Source organism: Dioscorea cayenensis, chromosome 20, assembly GCF_009730915.1.
Source record: "Dioscorea cayenensis subsp. rotundata cultivar TDr96_F1 chromosome 20, TDr96_F1_v2_PseudoChromosome.rev07_lg8_w22 25.fasta, whole genome shotgun sequence".
Lineage (NCBI taxonomy): Eukaryota > Viridiplantae > Streptophyta > Magnoliopsida > Dioscoreales > Dioscoreaceae > Dioscorea > Dioscorea cayenensis.
Window position 1 is genome coordinate 13,759,350 of NC_052490.1, and position 22,514 is coordinate 13,781,863.

A 22,514-nucleotide genomic window follows, 5' to 3' on the forward strand; every position below is an offset into this window, starting at 1 on the left:
AATGCCTACCATATTTGAATAAAAAAACCTAATCCTTTATTTTTCTTTTTCATGACACCTCCTTTTTGAATAAAAAAATCCTAGTCCTATGTTTTCTTTTTCGAATTCCTCCTTTTTGAATCAAAACCGTAATATCATGGTTTCTTTTTGTGAATGAATGGTATTTTTTTAATGTCTTCTATTTTTTGAATCGAACCCAAATCGTATGTTTTCATTTTAGAATGCCTATAATATTTGAATCAAAACCTAATTCATATGTTTTCTTTTCGTAATGTCTCCAATCTTTCAATCATAACCCTAGTCATATGTTTTTCTTTTCGAATGTCGTCTTTTTTTCAATAAAAAAATCCTATTTGTTATCCTATGTTTCCTTTCCATAATGTCTCCTATTTTTTAATTAAAACACTAATCCTCCGTTTTCTTTTCGTAATATCGCACACCTTTCAATCAAAACCTAAATCCTACGCTCATTTTTTTCTTAATGTCTCCTATTTATTAGTTTTTGAATCAAAACACTAATCCTTTGTTTTCCTTTTGGAAATTTTTGACTATTTTTTTGGGTTTTTAATCAAAAACCTTAACCCTATTTTTTTCTTTAGTAAAGTCTATTATTTTTTTAAATCAAAAACCCTAGTCCTATGTTTTTGAAATGTCTCAGATTTTTTTCAATCAAAAACCGTAATACTATGTTTCTTTTTAAAATGTCTACTATTTTTTTCATTTTTTTCAATAAAAACCCTAATCCTTTCTTTTTTGGAATGGCTTTGATTTTTCTAACTAAAAACCCTAATCCTATGTTTTCCTTTTTTGAATGTCTCGCTATTTTTTTAATCGAAACCATAATCCCTATGTTTTCATTTGGAAATGTCCCATGTTTTTGTGTTTTTAATCAAAACCCAAATCCTATGTTTTCTTGTAGTAATGTCTTTGATTTTTCAATTAAAACCCTAATCCTATCTTTTCTTTTTAGAATATCTCTTATTTTTTAATTAAAACCCTAATCTTATGTTTTCTTTTCATAATGCCTATTATTTTTTTGTAAAAATCTCGATCCTATGGTTTTTTTGTTCAAAAATTTCACATAACTTTCAATCAAAACTTGAATCCTACATTTTCTTTTCTTAATGTCTTATATTTATCGGTTTTGATTGAAAAAAACCTAATCCTTTTCATTTCTTTTTAGGAATTTTCTGTAATTTTAAAAATCAAAAACAATAATCCTATGATTTCCTTTTTTTCTAATGTCGCATATTGTCTAATCAAAATCCTAATCCTATATTTTCTTTTCCGAGTGACTCCTATTTTTGAATCAAAACACTAATCCTATATTTTCTTTTCGAATTGTCTGATATTTTTTAATCAAACCCCTATTCCTTTGTTTTTTCTGGAATATCTAATCGTTTTATTTCAAAACCCTGGTCCTATGTTTTCTTATAGTAATGTGTCCTATTTTTATGTTTTGAATCAAAACCCTAATCCCGTGTTTTATTTTTGGAATGCTAACTATATATGAATGAAAACCTTTATCCTACGTTTTCTTTTGAAAATGTCTCCTATATTTCAAAGAAAACCCTAATCTAATGTTTTCTTTTCTTAGTGTCTCCTATTTATTAGTTTCTAATTAAAATCCCCACATATGTTTTCTTTTCTTTTTGTCTCCTATTTATTAGTTTTTCATAAAAACCCTAACCTATTGTTTCTTATCGGAATGTCTCCTATTTTTCAGTAAAATACCTAATCCTTTCTTTTCATTTGGGAATGTTTGTTAGTTTTTTATCAAAACACTAATCCGAAGTTTTCTTTTCGCAATGTTTAATATTTTTCAGTATTGAATCAAAAACCTAGTCCTTTGCTTCGTTTATGCAATGTCTCATATTTTTTTAATCAAGACCCTAATACTATCTTTTTTTTGGGAAATCTATGCTAATTTTTTATGAAAACCCTAATCCTATGTTTTCCTTTTCGAATGCCTCCTATTTTTAAAAAAAAATCATAATCCTATGTTTTCTTTTGGTAATGTCTCCTACCTTTCAATCACAATCTGAATCCTATATTTTCTTTTCTTAATTTCTCCTATTTATCAGTTTTGATTAAAAAAACCTAATCATTTCTTTTCCTTTTTAAATGCCTGGTAGTTTTGAATCAAAACAATAATCCCATTTTTTTTAGTAATATCTCACTTTTCAACCAAAACCCGAATCCTGTGGTTTCATTTTAGAATGGCTTTTATTTTTCAATCAAAACCCTAATCCTATGTTTTCTTTTAGCGATGTCAGGTATTTTTTAATTAGAATAATAATCTTATGTTTTCTTTTTGGAATGTCTACTATTTTTGAATCAAAACAGTTATTCTATGTTTTCTGGTAGTAATGTGTCCTACTTTTTAGTTTTGAATAAAAAGCCTAATACTATGTTTTCTTTTCGGAATGTCTACAATCTTTCAAAAAAAAACCTAAATCCGCAAGTGTACGAGTCACACACAAGTAATACAATGGTACCCCGTGAGGGGTAGCGTTGTCTAACAATATGGACTGGACTTAAAGTACTAATTCTTTTTCTAATCTCTAGTTAAACTCGAATAGTGGTTGGTTTACAAAGAGAAAATAAAACAAGTAAAGGATAGGATAGGTGGAATTATCAAGTAGATTAGGATCAAGTGTTCACCAGCAAGAAAACAATGCCTCGGGATGATTCCTATGAGCTATAGCATGCTGACTGACTTCTAATGCTTACAAGATACATTTTATGGTTCTTGTGTGTGCTCAAGAGCATTGTTGCATCTTAAATTCTCAAATAAACCAAGTATTGCTAAGGTAACTGTGGTTTCATACACATCAAGGTTTGCTATCACACGAGGCAACTACAACTATGGCACTCCACACATCGAGTTTTACCTAAGCAACTGTGCAAATAAAACAGATCAAGTTATATAAACACAAGATTAAACACGAGAAAAAAAAGAACTCTGCAGATCATTAGAAAAAAGTATTCAAAGCATACAAAGCATCATAGTTCAACATCGAGGGTTATTATGGACGGTTAGCCCTTTATGGACGGGTACAAGATGGAAGAAACAAATAAAAATCTAAGGGAATAAGACATGACTCCCTCCTTCTCAAGATATTCTTCCTAGTCGAGCTCCGTATGCAAGCCCCATTTCCCTTGTGCCTCCTACTCATCCTTGATCCCCTTAGATGGTATGGTAAAGCTTGATCTTCTCCCTCAACAAAGTCCTCCCGGTTGAGAAGAAAATCCTTGAATAAAGATAAGATTGAATCCTTAGAAGCTTGAGACACCCCTTGCGTGTGACCCGTAAGTGCACGGGTTTGTCGAAGTAATAAATCTCAGATGAGTGGGTTTATTGTATCCACAGGAAATAAGGAATAGAAACACCAAGTTGCTACATAACTAAGTGGAGATGGTGTGGATAAATATTGATGCAAACAAACTAAAGAAAACAAGAAAGAGAGGCATAATAATGTGAGATAAAAGGCAATCGATAAATGTGGGGTGCTCGGACATTGCTCCAACTAGGATTATTGCTTCAAGTGCAAAACCAACTGTTATGCTTTGTAACTGATGCTTAATGAGTTGTTAACATCCTTAAATACGCGGTCCCAAACCTAAGTTCAACCATGACTAACTCTACACTATACCACGACGGAGAAATTAACCAGTCTCAACACCTGACACTGTGCAAAGTTGCTAGAAGCTCTAGGGATTTCAAGTGATAAACTGTATTCCTATATGTAAATCTAACCCTTTGGTCCAGGCGAAAGATCCCTACCCACAATTAAGCCCCAGGAGTTAAATTCACATCAACGCTTCACTCTGTTGCTCACCCAACTAAGCCCCAGCGGAGTTCATCCCTTAACCCTTCACTCTATTATGACCGCAAAGAATTCTTGGAACATGGAGATAGGGTTAATCACACCGTAAGGGAAAGGGGATGCTCTGCTACCTCTTGACTCACCCTCTCGACCCTCTCCAATCTTACTTTGTCTAACCCTCATGGCGTGTCACTCACTCACAAGGATTACCAATGTAGATTCTCAATCCTAGTGTAACTCTAAGGGAGAAATCATTCAACAAGCATTCAAGATTGGAACTCAATTAAAGACATCAATTCAGTAAAGCATAATAAAAGATTAATGAAACAAACATATCCTATAGTTCACAAAACCAAGTACCCAATAGGGGTTTAGCTCTCCATGGAGCAAGATACAATCAATGATAGAATCGAAAGTAAAAACATGTAATCCATAGTAAAACCCCCTCGGTATTCGTTTCAATGGTATTATGGAGTATCTTCTTCATCTCCAAATGTCCCCTTGTCAAGCCTAGGGCACACCTCGCTGGATCGGTGCTGATGAAAGCTCCCCGAATAACTATCTTCGAAGATAAACACGGTGTCGAAGCCGTACAACCACTCCAAATGCCTTGCCAAAGCCTCTCTAAACCCTAGCAACGAGCGTCTTAAAAGTTGGAGAAAAGATGGGAAAAGTGTTGAAAGATGGATCCTCAAATTGGTACAAGTTGCGGCTTTATAAAAGACTAGAATCGGGCATCCACACGGGTATGTGGAATTTTCACACGCCTCTGTGGATTTTTGAAAATCTGATTTTCTGCATGCTGTGAACAGTAACTGCTACAGTGCTCCGCCAAAATACTCCCAAATCCACAATTTTCATCGAGGCAACATAAACGAGCACACGTCTATGCCATAGATCGTGTCGCTTCTTCAATAAAAGTGGATTTTTGAAAATCTGATTTTCTGCGTGCTGTGAACAGTAACTACAACAGTGCTCCGCCAAAATACACACAAATCCACAATTTTCATCGAGGCAACATTAACGAGCACACGTCTATGGCGTAGATCGTGTCGCTTCTTCAATAAAAGGTCTCATTGGTGAAAATCTTGCTATCATTGCACAAGTTGGGATAGGCGAATGTGACTGCCTTTGTGCCTCTCCAAGCCATTGTAATTGCTTGAGCGCATGGAGGTTGGCACACATTCACGTATTTTCAATCACAACTTGTGTCTTTACATTTGTTCACTCCAATACTTCGTCAACAAAGTATAATCGCAATTTACTTTGGGATCTTTCTTTCATATTTTCCTTCACAACCCTTCGTGCAAGAAAGTTCACAAATACACATGCATTAGCGCTATAACATGATAAAAGTAATGCTCATAGTAGGAAAGAATACTTCGTATTACTAATACACAAGCATTTATCAAACTCCCCCACACTTAAACTTTTGCTTGTCCTCAAGAAAAAAATACAACATTTAAGCATAGAAGAAGGAATTATTGAGAGTGCTTGGCCTTAGGTTCACCAAAGCATTCAAGGGAAGCATTCTACAAGTAAGAGAAATTTCAACACTAAATATAAAAAATCATTGCTCTAGCTAAAAACTCGAATCAAAAGGACAACAAACCCAAAATCGTGTAAGGGTGTAAACTCACTAAAATCAACCCAAAGTATACTCAAAGTTCTAAGCATAAGGGACTTATTTATATACAAAATAAAGAAAAGAGGTGGTAGTAGATTCACACATCCTCTAAGGTAGCCCTTTCAAAAGAGGCCGCTAAGGTGGATTCCATACTTTCGAGGTTGTAGCTTTTTCTACAGAGGTAGTAACTTTCACTCATCCCATGAGATAGCTTTTTAGCTCATTAGGGCATAACTAGTATCCAACTTATGAGAGTAGCTTCATACTTCATAGGTGGTAGCTCTTTCCACCCCAAATGCACAACGAAAACAAGTTTTTCTTTTTGCAAAATAACATAAAAAACAAAACAAATTAGTCCCCGAAACATCAAACATGAGTTTCCAAAAGAGTTTAAAAATTCAACAAGTGTCAATCGGATAAAAATTCCAAAAAATCCAAGTAAAAAAATAGAGCATGAAAACATTCAATGTTAAAAATTCTCCTAAACTCAAGAATACAATCATTGTAACTAACGTGAATGGCCATTGGCTACATGAGCATGTATGTCAATCAAAACTTATGTAAAAGACATGTGCAAAGTGAACTCCCCCACACTTAAGATGTACATTGCCCTCAATGTACACATGCAAGCACAATAATAGTATAACAAATCAAAACACATGTGAGAATGGGAAATTAAAACAATACTCCACTGACTCCTAGTGGTGCATTTGATGGAGCTAAATCCTTGGGAGTGGAGTTCCAACGAATTGTGAAGCACACAGGGTCAAGTGTAAAACACCTTGGCCGTGTCGTTGACTAGTTCTTAATTCCCAGACTGACAAGACCATCTCCACGCATACACAAGGAGGTTCAATAAAGCTCAATAAACAAAAACAATTCGAGTATATAAAAGTAAATCAATAAAATATAACTCGAGACAAAAATAAACCTTAAACTCAGAAGAAAGATCCTTTCGGAGTGTATAAGTCAAAAATATGATGTAAAAATTAAATAAAAAAAACATAAATAAAATGAAAAACGCATCATGCGTCGGTGTTGTGCACTGCCTACTATAGTACTACTGGTGAAGATACTACAATAGGTGGATCGACTGGTGCTGGAACGGGTGATGATGGTGCTGGAGGTGCCTGAGGGGTCCTTGGTCTCATGATAAATGGTGAGGAGACGGCTCTCTCTGATAGCTGCTGTAGGATGTTGAGACATGCCATCACCTCTGCATGCTGCGCAGCCTGTGTCACGTGAACCTCGTTAATCATGGTCCGAAGCACCCACACAACGCCCTCGAGCCTCTTAAAATCATCATAGGTTCGTGATGTGGAGAACATGCATAATGGAGGCAGCTCCTATGCTGCAGGGGGTGCCTTGGCCTCCGTATGCTCGGGATGAGGCTCCGGAGCCTGCTGTGACCCCTTAGCTACATCACCTCCGGCCCAAGCTATCTTTGGATTAGTAATAATCAGTACATTCACTGTTGGACTATACCTGCGTAGCATCCCCATCTGTCTAATCATCTGTATGCCCACGGGAGCAGGTATGATAACCTTCTCGGCCCCTCTAATCGCATCTAGGAGACCCATACCCATGATAAGTCTCGTAATGTAGGGACTGGAGAAGAGGACGCCAAACCTAGCATACTATCCCTGGTGTCTCAGATACTCAGCTACAATATGTCCCAGATGTAACGGCTCGCTCTATACAACAGAGTGTAAATATAAAAGCTCCTGTCTGCTTAGAACTCTTGTATTGTCGCCACGGCCATTCACGGATCTGCTCAAGACGGCGTGAATGTATCCGTAAGTGCGCTGCTGTGTGAAGCTATGTGGGTAGTCTGTGGGCAAACGATCGTACTCCTCAGTGTTTGTGAATGCCTCATCATACAACCGAAGTCTAACTGAAAACTACATAACGCTCATACTATGATGATGTCTAAGTGTGTGGAATTGTATGGTGTCGATGCTATCAAAGCTGGAGTAGGAGCTATCAAACTCAAATGAAGCAAGAACATCTAATGTAAGCATACGGATAACCGGCTCTCTGATCAATAGTAAATGCCGCCAACTACCTAGTGAGAGGAGCTCATCAACCTCATCAGCCATGTCATCAACCAACTGTACCTCCCTAATTGCACTCACGTTCGGAAATCGAGTCTGACCGAACTTGAGTTTAGATAATCTAGCAAATTGAGCCTGGTGCTCTGGAATAGCAAATTCTAACTGCTCTGGCTCGGAAGATCCCTCTCAAGGATGCTTACCGGCCACTTTCTTAGTCTTGGAAGGCATATCTAGAAGTATTGAAAAGAAAATCAATCAATTAAATTTACAAAACAATACTACAGGAATCCACACGGCCGTGTGGAAATTCCACATGCCTTTCTGGATCCACAGGGCGTGAAAGCTACAAGGCCACTATACTAAAAGTCCACAAATACACCAAAAATTTGTTTCTAAACTAATTCTAAACATGCATTAACCACTTTAGCATTGAAATGAAGCACATTTTCGAATTTAATCAAATAAAATCGCGTAATGACAAAGGAAAGAGAGAGTAAGGGTTTACCAACAAGATGAAGAAGAAAAACTGGAAATCGGCTCGAAAACTCGAGTAAAACCTCTATAAATTGCCATTACAAGGTCAGGAAGAGTTAGTGAGTGTGTTCTCTGAGTGTTTGGAAGTGTGAAAATGAGAAAGGCAAGATAGATTTATAAAGAAAAATCACGGCCTGTTGCGTTCTGTACATCCACATGGGCATGTGGAATTACCTACGCCCGTGTGACTCTACAGGAGAGCTTCATAGGGGCAGACACACACCCCTATGTGCTCTCTGAATAACACTCTGAACCTCTAAACGCAACCACAAGGGCATGCGGAAATTACCCACGCCCGTGTGCCCGATCCATAGGGGCATCAACACGTCCTGTGGCTTCTCTGTCTATCCGAGAAATTTGGCTAAGTGTTCCACGGAGCCCCTTTGGAAATTCCACACGGGTGTGTGTGGATCTTCACAGGGGTACTCAGAACGGCACTCACACGCCCCTGCATTTTCTCGAGATGCAGGAGAACTTCTCTGTAGAGATCCACACGGGTGTGTGGAAATTACTCACGCCGGTGTGTTTGTCACAGGGTTAGAAACAGGGGCGGACACATGCCACTGTGTCTTCTCGAGATAGAGCTCTGAACATCTGTAGAGAAACACATGCCCCTATGTGAAAATTCCACACGGGAGGCTCATAGATGAAGTTTTCCCTCTTACTTATGACTTGGAAGCATGATGAACATAGTATTTTGGAGGTAGAGGGAGAGTTGTCGAGCTTGTTACCACCGAAGGGTTCGTCACCCTTATTCCGTTCTTGCACATCCCTAACAGCGTTGGGCCATTTCTTCATGATCCGCGGGGTAGGTCGTATCTTCTCCTCTAGACCAAGCATCATCACGTCTTCGTTATCCATCTCTTAGTCTAGTAACCCCTCGTACGGGTCCAGATTCAATATTTCTTGCACATATTCATCAATTAGTTCATCATAAGTGTCAACAAAATAAAGAGTATCATCAAAGTCAAGAGAATGTCGCATGGCTTTGGCGAGGCCATAGGTCAACTTGTTGTCACCAATCCTGAGTGTCAACTACCCACCGTCCATGTCGATAAGTGCCTTGGAAGTGCGTAAGAATGGCCTCCCAAGTATCAAACACTATGAAGTCTACAGGAAATATGTACTTTCCCAATTAAAACCCTAATACTATCTTTTCTATTCGGAATGGCTCTTATGTTTCAATTTAAAACCCCTAATCCTATGTTTTCTTTTGGGAGTGTCCACTATTTTTGAATCAAAACACTTATCCTACGTTTTCTTATAGCAATGTCTACTATTTTTCAATGAAAATAGTAATCCCATGTTTTCTTTTAGAAATGTCTACTATTTTTTTGAATCAAAACCCTAATCCTATATTTTCTTATAGTAATATCTCATATTTTAGAATCAAAACCTTAACCCTATGTTTTCTTTTTGGAATGCCCACTATACTTGATTCAAAACACCAATACTATGTTTTCTTTATGGAATGTCTCCTATCTTTCAATCGAAATCTGATTCTTATGTTTTCATTTTTCCATGTCTCCTATTTGTGTGTTTTCAATCAAAAACCTAACCTCGGTTTTTCTTTTCGAAATGTCTCCAAATTTTCAATCAAAAACCTAATCCTTTCTTTTCTATCAATAATGTCTGCTATTTTTAAATCAAAATCCTAATCCTATGTTTTTTTGAAAGTGTCCTATTTTTCTGTTTTGAATCAAAACCCTTATCCTTTGTTTTCTTTTCAGAATACTCACTTTTTTATTCAAAACCCAAATCCAATCTTTTGTTTTGTGAATCTCTACTAATTTTTAATCAAAACCCTAATCCTATGTTCTCTTTTCGTAATGCTTCTTATTTTTGAATAAAAATCATAATCATATGCTTTCTTTTTAGAATGCCTTCTATTTTTGAGTCAAAACCCTTATTTGATGTTTTCTTTTCTGAATGTCTCCTATATTTCAATCAAAACAATAATCCTATGTTTTTTTTTCAAATGTCTCATATTTTTAAATCAAAACATTAATCCTATGTTTTCCTTTCAGAGTGTGAACTTTTTTTGAATCAAAACCCTAATCCTATATTTCATTATAGTAATGTCTCCTATTTTTCAATCAAAACTGTAATCCTATATTTTCTATTCGGAATATCTAATATTTTTGAATCTAAACCCTAATACAATGTTTTCTTATAATAATGTCTCCTATTTTTCAATCAAAACCCTTATCCTATGTTTTTTTCCAAGAATGGCTACTATTTGAATCCAAACCATAATCCTATGTTTTATTTTTAGAATGTCTACTATCTTCCATTCAAAAGTAGAATTATATATTTTCTTCTCTTAATATCTCCTATATATCAGTTTTGAATCAAAACATTAATCCTATGTTTTCTTTTCGTATTACCCACTATTTTTCAATCAAAACTATAATCTTATGTTTTCTTTTTTTGAATTGAAACCCGAATCCTATGTTTTTTATAGTAATGTTTCATATCTTTCAATCAAAACCCAAATGCTATTGTTTTATTTCTGGAATGCCTACCATATTCAAATCAAAACACTAATCTTATGTTTTTCTTTTCGGAATGTCTCCTATTTTTTTAATAAAAACCCTAATCCTATTTTTTATTCTGGAAATGTCCTTCTATTTTTTTCGGGTTTTATTCAAAAACCCTCATTCATATGTTTTATTAAAAGTAATGTCTCCTATTTTTTTAATGAAAACCATAATCTTATGTTTTCTTTTGGAAATGTCTAATATTTTTGAATCAAAACTATAATCCTATATTTTTCTTTTTCGCGAGTGTCTACTATTTTTTTGAATCAAAAATCCTAATTCTATATTTTTCTTATAGTAATGTCTCTAATTTTTTATTCCAAACCCATAATACTATCTTTTCTTATAGTAATGTCTCTTACTTTTCAATATGAACCCCAGCCCTATGTTTTCTTATAGTAATGTCTCCTATGTCAAAATCAAGACCCTAATCCTATGTTTTCTTTTTAAAATGTCTCTTATTTTGCAAAGAAAACACAAATCCAATGTTTTTGTTTTCTCAATATCTCATACTTTTTTTCTTATCCTACCTTTAATCCTATGTTTTTTTTTTGGAATGCCTCTTATTTTTTAAATCAAAAAAACCCTAATCTTATGTTTCCTGTCGAAATGTCTCGCCATCTTTTTATTCAAAAACTTTAATCCTATGTTTTAATTTTTAAAATGTCTTAAATTTTTTTCAATCAAAACCTAGTCCTAAATCTTCCTATTCAGAAATGACCTACTAAATTTCAATCCAAACCCTAATCCGATATTTTTTCTTTTCAGAATGTCTACTATTTTTAAATCAAAAATCAATTCTATGTTTTTCTTATAAATAATATCTCATATTTTCAATCAAAATCCTTAAACCTATGTTTTCTTTTCGGAATGCCTACTATATTTGAATCATAATCCCTAATCTTATGTTTTCTTTTTTAAATGTCTCCTATATTTAAGGTTTGAATCAAAACCATAATCCTTATGTTTTCTTTTCGGAATATCTCATTTTTTTTAATTAAAAACCCAATCCTATATTTTGTTTTGGGAATGTCTGCTAATTTTTAATCAAAACCATGATCCGACGTTTTCTTTTCTAAATGTCTCCTATTTTTCAATCAAAAACATAATTATTTCTTTTTTTCTCTACGGAAAGTCTACTATTTTTTAATCAAACCCTAATCCTTTGTTTTATTTTTCAGAATGTGTCCTATTTTTAAGGTTTGAATCAAAACATTAATCCTTTGTTTTCTTTTTGGATTACCTCATTCTTTTGAATCAAAACCCTAATCCTATATTTAGTTTGGGAAAGTCTGCTAATTTTTCATCAAAACCTTAATCCGATCATTTTCTTTTCAGAATGTGTCATATTTTGAAATCAAAACCCTAATTCTTTGTTTACTTTTTGGAATACATTCTATTTTTCAATCAAAACCATAATCCCTATGCATGTTCCTTTTTGGAATGTCTACTATTTTAAATCAAAACCGTTATCCTATGTTTTTCTAATGGTAATGTCTCCTATAATGAAAAACCCTAATCCTGTATTTTCTTTTTCGAATGCCTACTATTTTTAAATCAAAACTCTTGTCCTATGCTTTCCTTGTTGGATTTGTTTACTATTTCAAAAATCAAAACACTATCCTATGTTTTTCTTTTTGGAAATGTTATCTAGTTTTTGGTTTTAATCAAAATTCCTAATCCTATGTTTTTTTATAATAATATCTACTATTTTTTTCAATCAAAAATCCTAATCCTATGTTTTTCTTTTTGAAATGTCTTATATTTTTAATCAAAACCCCTAATCCTATGTCGAATGTCAACTATTTTGGAATCAAAACACTAATCCTTTGTTTTCTTATGATAATGTTTCCATTTTTCATTCAAAACCATAATCCTATGTTTTCTTATAATAATATCTCCTATTTTTCAATCAAAATCATAATCCTATTTTTTCTTTTTAGAATGCGAACTATATTTGAATCAAAACAATATACTATATTTTTGCACCGGAATGCCACCTATTTTGCAGTCAAACCACTAAGTCTTTGTTTTCTTTTCGCAATGTATCCTATTTTTTTAATAAAACCCTAATCCTATGTTTGCTTTTGGAAATGCCACCTATTTTTTGTTTTTCAATCAATACTTTGTTCCAATGTTTTGTTATGGTAATATCTTTTAATTTTCAATCAAAACCATAATCCTATTTTTTCTTTTCGGAATGACTACTATTTTTTATTCAAAACTCTAATCCTATGTTTTCTTATAGTAATGTCTCTTACTTTTCAATCAAAACCCTAATCCAATTTTTTATTATAGTAATGTCTCCTATTTTTAATCAAAACCCTAATACTATGTTTTTCTTACTGAATGCCAAATATATTTGAATCAAAAGCCTAATCCTACATTTTTTTTTGTAAGGTCTCTGCTTTTGCTAATAAAAGCTGAATCATATGGTTTCTTTCCTTAAAGTCTCATATTTTTTAATCAAAACCGTAATCCAAAGTTCTTTTTCATGAATGCCTCCTATTTTTTAATCAAAACCGTAATCTTATTTTTTCATTTGGGAATGTCTACAATTGTTTATTCAAATCGATAATCCTATGTTTTATTTTTAGAATATCTCCTATTTTTCAATCGAAAGCCTAATCTTATGTTTTCTTTTTGGAATGCACTATATTTTCAATCAAAACCCTAATCCAATATTTTGTTTTGGTGACTGCTCTACTATTTTTAATCAAAACACGTAAATCCTATATTTTTCTTATAGTAATGTCTCCTATTTTTCAAATAAACCCCAAATCCTATGTTTTTCTCGAATGCCGACAAATATTTCAATCAAAACACTAATCCTATATATAGAATATTTCCTATTTTTGCAAACAAAAGCTCGAATCCTATGTTTTTCTTTTCTTAATATCTTCTATTAATTAGTTTAAAGGTGAAAACCTAAACTATGCCTCTTTTTCAAATTGTCTCTCTCATTTTTCAAATAGTGGGTTATGGTTTTAGTTTTGATTGAAAAATATGAGACATTCGGAAAAGAAAACATAGAATTAGGTCTTTAATTGAAAAATATGAAACATTATCAACATAAAATATAAGATTATGGTTTTGATTAAAAACTAAAACTAGTGGATATTTCAATCAAAACCTCTAATCCTAAACTTATGTTTTTTTTTTTGTGGAATGACTCCTATATTTTAATAGGTTTCATTACAAAAAGAAAAATAGGATTAGAGTTTTGATTGAAAAATTGGAGACATTCTGAAAAAGAAAACAATGTATTTGTTTTTAATTAATACCCTAAACCAATGTTCCTTTCGGAAAATATATAGGATTTGGGCATTATTGAAAATAGGAGATATTACTATAAGTAAAAATAGAATTAGGATTTTGATTCAAATATAGTAAGCATTCCAAATAAAAAACATAGAATTATGGTTTTGATTAAACCAAAAATAGGGGACATCTCCATTTTTTAGGCTTTTAGTTGGAATATTTTGCCTTTCTTTTCATAATATCTACTATTTTTAAATCGAACCACTAATCCCATTAGGAGCCATTCATTTTGAATAAGAACGCAAATTTACACTTTTAATCAAAATCCAATCCGATGTTTTCTAGAATGTCCCATATTTTTCATAATTGAAACCCTAATAATATATTTTTCAATTAAGAGATAGGAGACATCTCCCCATATCTTTTACAAGTTCTATAAAGAAGCACCACCAAAGCATCAATATAATTATAACTTCAAGAAACAGAAACCATAATGCCGCATATCCACAAGTCCCAAGAGAGATGTTCAAACCTCTCTCTCTCTCCGCTTTTAATCTTCACTATAACAACAACGTCACTTTCAGCAACAACAAGAACACTATTAGAGTTTCAAGCTAAAGCCTTCACCAATTGGAAGTCCAAAACTCAAGAACAAAGATTCGCCCCTGAGCTCATGGTCTCAAAGAACTAATTCCCCTGCTCAAGTATTTACAAAAGACTTGTTCATTCCCAGCCGATCCGGCCAAATAAACCTTTTATATCTACAATATGTCACCAGCGGCCAGGTGGTAGGAGGAGATAGTACCCACCGAGGAAGATGTAATTTAGGGTGGTGGCAAGATCGGATAACACCTCACAAGCTCTTCCAGATTTGATTCATGAAAGGAAGAGGTAATCATTTATATCACAAAAGAAAGGTATTAAAATAACTGCCCTGACAATCGTGATCATGCATGAATAAGTAAAACGAAGAGTAGTATAAAGAAAGATGATTCGATTAATAACATGTTGTCCCCCTGTCAAATTTAGCTATGTATAACTTTCACCAATTTAGTTATAGAAAAGATGATGTGTGATTTATTACATCTCATAAATTTATACAAATTGGAATGCTGATCTTTCTTTGAACTAGAAAAAGAAGAGTGAGACCACCTCCAAAAAGATCGCCTCCCGTAAGGCATTCTTGTATGCAAATTCTGTATGTTGTCGATGTTCCTCTGTGATACTTGTTTAGTAAAACCATTTATCACTCATAAGTTCATTGTATGATAGGATGTGCAATGTAATGCAGAATGAATACAAAGTCACAGATGTGCATGCAATTGCAATTTAATATAAAAATATGCCTCGTGACCCTCTCGTATGGTAATGTCGAGTTTTGTATTTAAGCAATGCCATACCCATCCCACCCACTTTCATAGAAACCAAGTCAATTGTTTCTTACAAAAACTATATTGGTAAGTATACTCATATCATTGAGAACATAAATTTAGTTTACCTATAAATTCATGGACATCTTTTACATTTTAAATTACAGGGAAAAATCCTTTAATCATGACAAAACCTAATTTTTCAAAGAAATATACAAGTTTTGCAAGATATAATAATAAATACATATAAAGTTATTTGTTCTAGCTTTGAAGCAAATTTTAGTATTTGTAGATTAAATTTATATTTTAAAGAAAAACTAGCTTTCTCCTGCCAAGACAAACCCACACTTAAAACGCATTCTATACTATCCTTAAAGGAATATTGTCTTGGACTGGCTCCCCACAACTAAAGAGAGACTTACTCAAAGATACTTGTCTTCATATGTTCTATCATCACTGATGTATATGTTGTACTTTTCGTGGTTTGGTTCTATGATGAAGTATCCATACCTAAACAACAAAACAGCCACTACTTACTTAGATGATAGCGCAGTAGCTGTAAACATTTGTGATGATCATTTAGTACTCGCTATTGTTTACTGTTATAACCAAGAAAAAGGAACTATATTTGTTCATAATTGTTTATGCTTTGCATTTTGAGTGGCATCGCAGATGCCCATGATGCCATGTAGATTGACATTTGGCACACAAAAGCAATCCGAAAATAAATGAACTGCTAAGACTGAATGAGAGTTAATTTTTGGGTTGCTAAGCAATTTAACATGAAGCTTATTCATGTAAAGTCGCTGACATCTACTAATGCTTGACCAATATCACAGAGAAAAAGAACACAAAAACAAAAGAAGTAAATAGTAGAGGTCTTGCAAACCAAGCGTTAATTGACAATATGGAATTTTCCGTCATAAACTTACCAATGGAGTTAAACTAAAAACATGACTCATGGATGTCCCCCATGAATGAGATACGTAATAAGAGAGCCTCCGTGGAGATTATTTGAAACCCATGTAACAAACCATACACTTATAATCAAATAAAAGAGAAGATCTTTTCACTTTTTATCAACATCCACTCTGCACAAAGTAGGTGGAGAAAAATTCAATTTTTATCCCCGTGGAAACTCAATAAAATTAGACAAAAATGAAAAACTTGTTAAAAGTGTATTATACCAGCTTGATATCCAAGATCAAGAGTTGCGTCTCTAAAACAAATTGATGTCCAAAGAATAGAATCAGATTCCAAAGTCAAAAAGATGATGATGACAACATGAGTAAGAAACAGTAGAAAAGCCGACAAGTTCTTTAACTTGTCTTTAAAACATTCTTTTTAATGAAGGGTAGCTAAGAACCAAAAACTTGAAACATCTCATTTAATATAGAGTAGATTGAAAAGAGAGATGCATCATGAAACATTAATCAAAACAACGAGGATTGAAAAACACAAATTGTTGAAATATTTCATCAATGAAAACATCTAATTTTAAAGAGGCATTTTGAGCTCTACTGTAAACTTGAAAATTAAAATAAAACAAAATTAGCAAAAGTATAAAAATCAAAACTTTTGTCTTTTATTACAATAGGAAAATACTAATAGAAATCTCACCAACAAAATAGAAATACTAATGCTAGGAAGATAAAAACATTTATCTTAATTTTAGAAATTGCATCCTGAAAATAAAAATGAATAATTTAGTTTTGATGTCTTATAAAATAAAATAAAAACTCTTCTCCATAGGAAATTGATCACCAAGAGAAGCTATATGATATTGATCTCCATCTTCATTGGGATTAGAAGATCTGATGCCATTTTTTTGTGAGTGAGATGTCCCTGGACCCTATAAGATATACTTGTAGTTATCTAGACATGAAACATCCTCATATAATTTAGCATTTTATATTAAAAAAATATACCTTATTAGATTTTGCAAACAATAAAGCAAAGAATACTCACTTTCCACACCAATTTAGCTGACTCAAGAATATGAATCAATATATCTACTTTTGTTCTCTTCAAATCTCAATATCATTTTCCATCAAGCTATTTTTGACTTCTCTAAGTATCTATTTTGACTTTCCAAGCGCCTATTTTTAGCTTTCTAGGCATCTCACACCTTTCCATTAGTTCACAGGTAGTAGGATGAGGTCCATGAAGGTCTTTAAGTGAAAGTCCTAGACCACATCTCGAACGCCCCATGGTTATCTCTCTCCCATGACCGTGGAGAATATTTCTATCCCCACCGTACTAGAACTTTGGGAATCCTCTAGTAGTGGGGATGACAAAAGTATCTCATTTATTTGGCCTATATTTTTATACTTATAAAATAGGTAGAAACTATATTAAATTTAATGGATATTATGCACGTAATAAGAAAAATTTGAAGTATGTACAACTCTTTCTTCTACAACAAAGATCAACAAACGTCCGGCCTCTCTTCTTCATCTAACTTGTAAACATGTCTAGTCATGATGGTCTCTACCCCATCTATTGATAGTCTAGTACAACAAAAAGTTAATTTATATTAATCAAATGAGATATTCCAAAACAAAACATATTATTAGGGTATGGATTATAATAGGTATTCCAAAAAAGAAACATACGCATTAGGGTTTTGATTGAAAAATATGAGACATTCTGAAAAGAAAATATTTTATTAGGGTTTTGATTAAAAATTAACAGACATTCCCAAAACAAAAGATAGAGTTAGAGTCTTTGATCTCAAAAGAAATAAGACATTTAAAAAACAAAATAACAAAGCATTAGGGGATGACCCGTGTAGTCCCAACCTCCCGCCAAATCTTTCTCTGAAAGCACCCCACATAACCTTGAGCCCCCAAATCAACTCATGGACTCGAGTGAGAAAACACAAGCACTCAGCGGTGGCTACCGCGTGCTGGGAGGTACCTGCTCCTGGCCCCGCCTCGGTCGAGTGCCCCAGCACGGCCTGGGAGCCCCACCGCCCGTGCATGTAATCGCACATGAACTCCCCGCCATTATATATGTACTTTCATCCCCATCTCGTCTCTCATCATCTCTATACCTGTGGGAGTGCACGACTGCCTCTCTCCACCCCTCCGAGAGCATCTAGAAGACCCATCTCTCGATGATGAGTCTAGTGATGTATGGGCCTGAGAATATCACCCCCACTCTTCCATACTATCGTTAATGCCTCAAATATTCGCCAAGATATGTCCCAAGTGAATTGGCTTATTTCACACTCATGGAGTACAAATCATAATAAACTCCGCCTACTCAAAAACTCCAAAGGGTCATCACCTAGCCCATTCACTCTATCCGCTCAAGATGGTGTGAATATATTTGTAGCTCTGCCCGAGAGGGGCATGTAGCCTTCGGACACCCCGGGCCTATACACTATCCCCGTGCCGCCACGGGCATTTGTACGTATTAACAATCGAGGTGTCGTCGCCGTGGTAGTCCGTGAGGCAAACGATCGTATTCCTTAGACGTGAGATGGCTCATCATAGAGCCCAAGTCTGAGTAGAAAACTACGTGACACTCATGCTATCAGCCGTCTCGAACGCCTAAACCGAATGAGCATCTATATCTATTAAAGCCGCTAGTAGGAATGATCGAACTCGAAAAGAAGCAAGAACCTCAAGAGTCAACATCGTATCGTACGGCTCACGAATAGACAAGTAATCTCCAACAGCCTAGCTAATCGACAACGTACCTGCATCGACCTCATCAACCATATCATCTCAGGCATGGCTATCGCAAAACTCCATCCGTTCGACCCGTGTGAGGGGCTCACAAATTCATTTAAAAATGGCAATACTACAGAATACCACACACCCATGTGGGATCCATGGGGGCTCAAGACCGCAGTCGACACTCTGTAGCTAAAATCTCAAAAATACATCTATAAATTCATCTCTAAAGTTCTCCTAAAGAAAGCATCTATCATTTATACATCAAAACGAAGCATATCTACCCAGCTTTTAAACCGAATAAAATGTAATATAGGGTGAAGAAAAGAGAGAAATGAGGGTGTACCTGACAAGATGAAGATGAAAAACCTTGAAATCGACCGAAAACCCGAGTAAAATCCCACTAAAGCGATGGTAGGAGGCCGCAAAGTGCAAGAATTTGTTCTCAAAGTGTTTTGAGTGTGAAAACCCGAAAAGGCAATCAAGATTTATAAAAAGAGAAATCATGGCTTTAAAAGTTCCGAATCAACACGGGCGTGTGGAAATCACCCACGCCTCGCGGTGACTCCACATGTGAGAGCCTCAGCAAGGCGTAGAAACACCCCTCATGTGCCATCGGATGGCATTCTTGGCTTTGAACGCACTCACACGATACGCGTGCGTGGAAATTCTCCTCCATGCCCGTGCGCGACCCGTAGGGGCACCTCACACCCCTTGAGGCCTCCCGCCAAAATGAGAATTTCTAGCTTTCACACGCCCATGTGGAAAATGCCACACGGCCGCGGATATTCACAAGGGCCACCAGTGGGGTACCACACACCACCTGTCGTTCTCGGGATGGATGAGAACTCTCTGCAGAGTTCTCACACTGGGCGTAGTGGAAATTACCCACAACCGCGGTGTAATCTATAAGGTCATCCATGTGGCGTACACACGCCTGCCTTCCTGATAAAGCTTTGAACTTTGCGTAGAAACACACGCCATGTGAAAAATTCTTACCTGCATGTGACCACTCACAAGGTCGTTCACATTGGCATTCACACGCCCCGTGTCTTCTCTGAAAGAGATGTTGAGCTTTTGAACGTAAACACACGCCTGCGGTGGAAATTCAGACACGGCCATGTCTTCTTTTGGATGACTTTGAAATAACTGCACGTGATCAGAGAAAATTTTTGAACATTTACACTCATTTATAGGCTACCTATATTATGCAAAATCTGACCGTAGACTCATAGAAAACACACTCAAAACTACCAATAAAACTCTACAACCACAATTATGCACATGGAAACACTCAATGATCCACTAGAAAATCACAATAGTAGCATTTAAAAGTTCAAGACACCAACAATCAAGCTTTTATTCATTTAAACACTAACTAAAACCCAGAAAAATAGTAAAGACTCTGCTGCATCCTAAGAAGCGCTTTTGTTTAACGCTCAATTAGCCTCGATGTACCTAACTTTTACCTCACTTGAAGCTCATGATGAATGGTTCCCTCTACCTATAACCTCGAAAGTGTGACTGAATATAGTCTTTGAAGGTAGAGGGAAGTTACTCAAGTATGTTACTCGCACAAGGGTTCGCACACTCTTTACTCCGCTCTTCTTCCTCATCACCATTATTCTTAGGCCGCTTTCTTGTGACATCTACTTACACTTCATCTTTTGGAGCATCTTTTCTATGATCCCCTGTGGTAGGTTGTATCTTTTCCCTATGACTCAAGCTCATCACATTTCTCATTCCTCGCTTGGTCTACCAACCTTGTACTGGGTCTGAATTCAATCATCTTTGACACATTCTCATCTATAAGTCTATCTCCAGATCAGCTGCTAAGAAAGTAGCAGTATCACTGCAACGTGTCAAAGTAGAATGTCTCATGGCTCTCCGGGAGGTGGATAGCGGTGCTTGTCATCCCCAACTTTGTAAAAGTCAACCACCCGGCACGCCCGCCAATAAGGGCCTTGCTGCGCGTATGGCATCCCTAGTATCGCTCGAACGACATCCTCATCAATATCCCGACACCAAGTGAAGTTTATCTAGGAAATATGTACTCAGTCGCACTCCTCTCACAAGTATGTCTTCAATGATGCGCCCTCGGGACATGTCTAACCATCCTGCCAATTCTGATGTGTCATCGACAGTGGGCTCTAGGCTCTCAAGCCTAGAAGGCTTTTGAAGACACTGGCAAGGCGTGCCAATGCTAGGCCTCGAAGCCACTAATGCCTTTCTTCACACCCAAATTTCCATGCATGCACGGATGATGTCAGCTTCTTCTTGTTCTAGCATATTCTTTGCAACACCAGTAACATACACGATGCTATTCATCATGATGCACTTCTTCCATAACTCCTTTACTGGTGCAAAGAGGTCCATCGAAACTCTCCATAATGAGGGCCTGTGAGACAACGCCTCCATAAATGGGATGCTCCGTCTGTGCAAATCGCCTACCAATAACCCTGCAAGAACTTCTATATTTCTCACTCATTTTGGCTCGATCTTCAACTCTTCAAGTGATAAGGGATTCTTGGCTTGGTAAGATGGGGGTACCCACCTCCTTTCCCTTTAGTTCTCTCATAAACCTTCACGACATCTAATGTGCATCAACGACGTCTCACCTGAGCCTACCTCAATCCTCTCGACCACCTCTCAAAAGTGATCACCTTCACATGTTCCCTGGATTGGTTTCTGTATTGTTACTTTGTGCAAGTTTCCATGAGGTCTCTTCAATAACGCACTTCACAACTGGTCGTGTACCATTGGCAATTATGCAATGATGTGTGTGGTTGGCGTATGTGGCTCGCAACCCACTGAAATCTCAGTGTTGATGATTCAATGAACTTGGTCAAAGCCTTCTCTAACCGCTCATCCGCCTCACAAACCCTGGGCGCACATTTGGGGCTTGTTGTTGTTATTGGAACCGGGTCGCGCCATTGTTTTCTGCTACCTTGATTGCCCAATGAAACATTCCCGATGGCTCCTCCAACCCGCATCAGTAGGTGTGCTGCCATAGTGGATTGCCTTGGCTCTCATTACATTACCCACAAACTCATCACCTCTATTCCTACCAAAGATAGTATAACACCAACAAAACGGCAAGTATAACGTATGGAGTCGATGGTGCGGTACACACACGCGTAACTATTCACTTGTCTCATCTCTATAAGAAGTTAGAATGTCCAGACTCCTTGCCGTACAATGACCTCTACTTTCGCGCCAATGAAAGTAATCTGGCAGTGTCAAATAATGCGCCATGAAGTCCTGCTACCTTCTTCCTCGGGCCCCTGTGCTGCACTCGATAACTCCTTCATAGCTATTTCCTAAAATGAGATATCGAGCTCTTACCAGGTCTTTCTCCCTACGCAGGCCTCCCACCGCAGACTCGCACCGGCTGCGCTCAGTGTTTAAAACTTGATTATAAAAGTCCGAATGATCATCCACTGGGAACCCATGTTTAGGAGATTTCCACTGGAGCTCCTTGACACCTATCCCATGTCTCAAATAAAGGCTCAATTTCATTTGCACAATACGTGATATATTTCATTCAAGCTTCACAGTGATTTTTCGGGTGGAACATCAACGTTAAAGCTTATACAATCTCCTCCCATGTAGTGA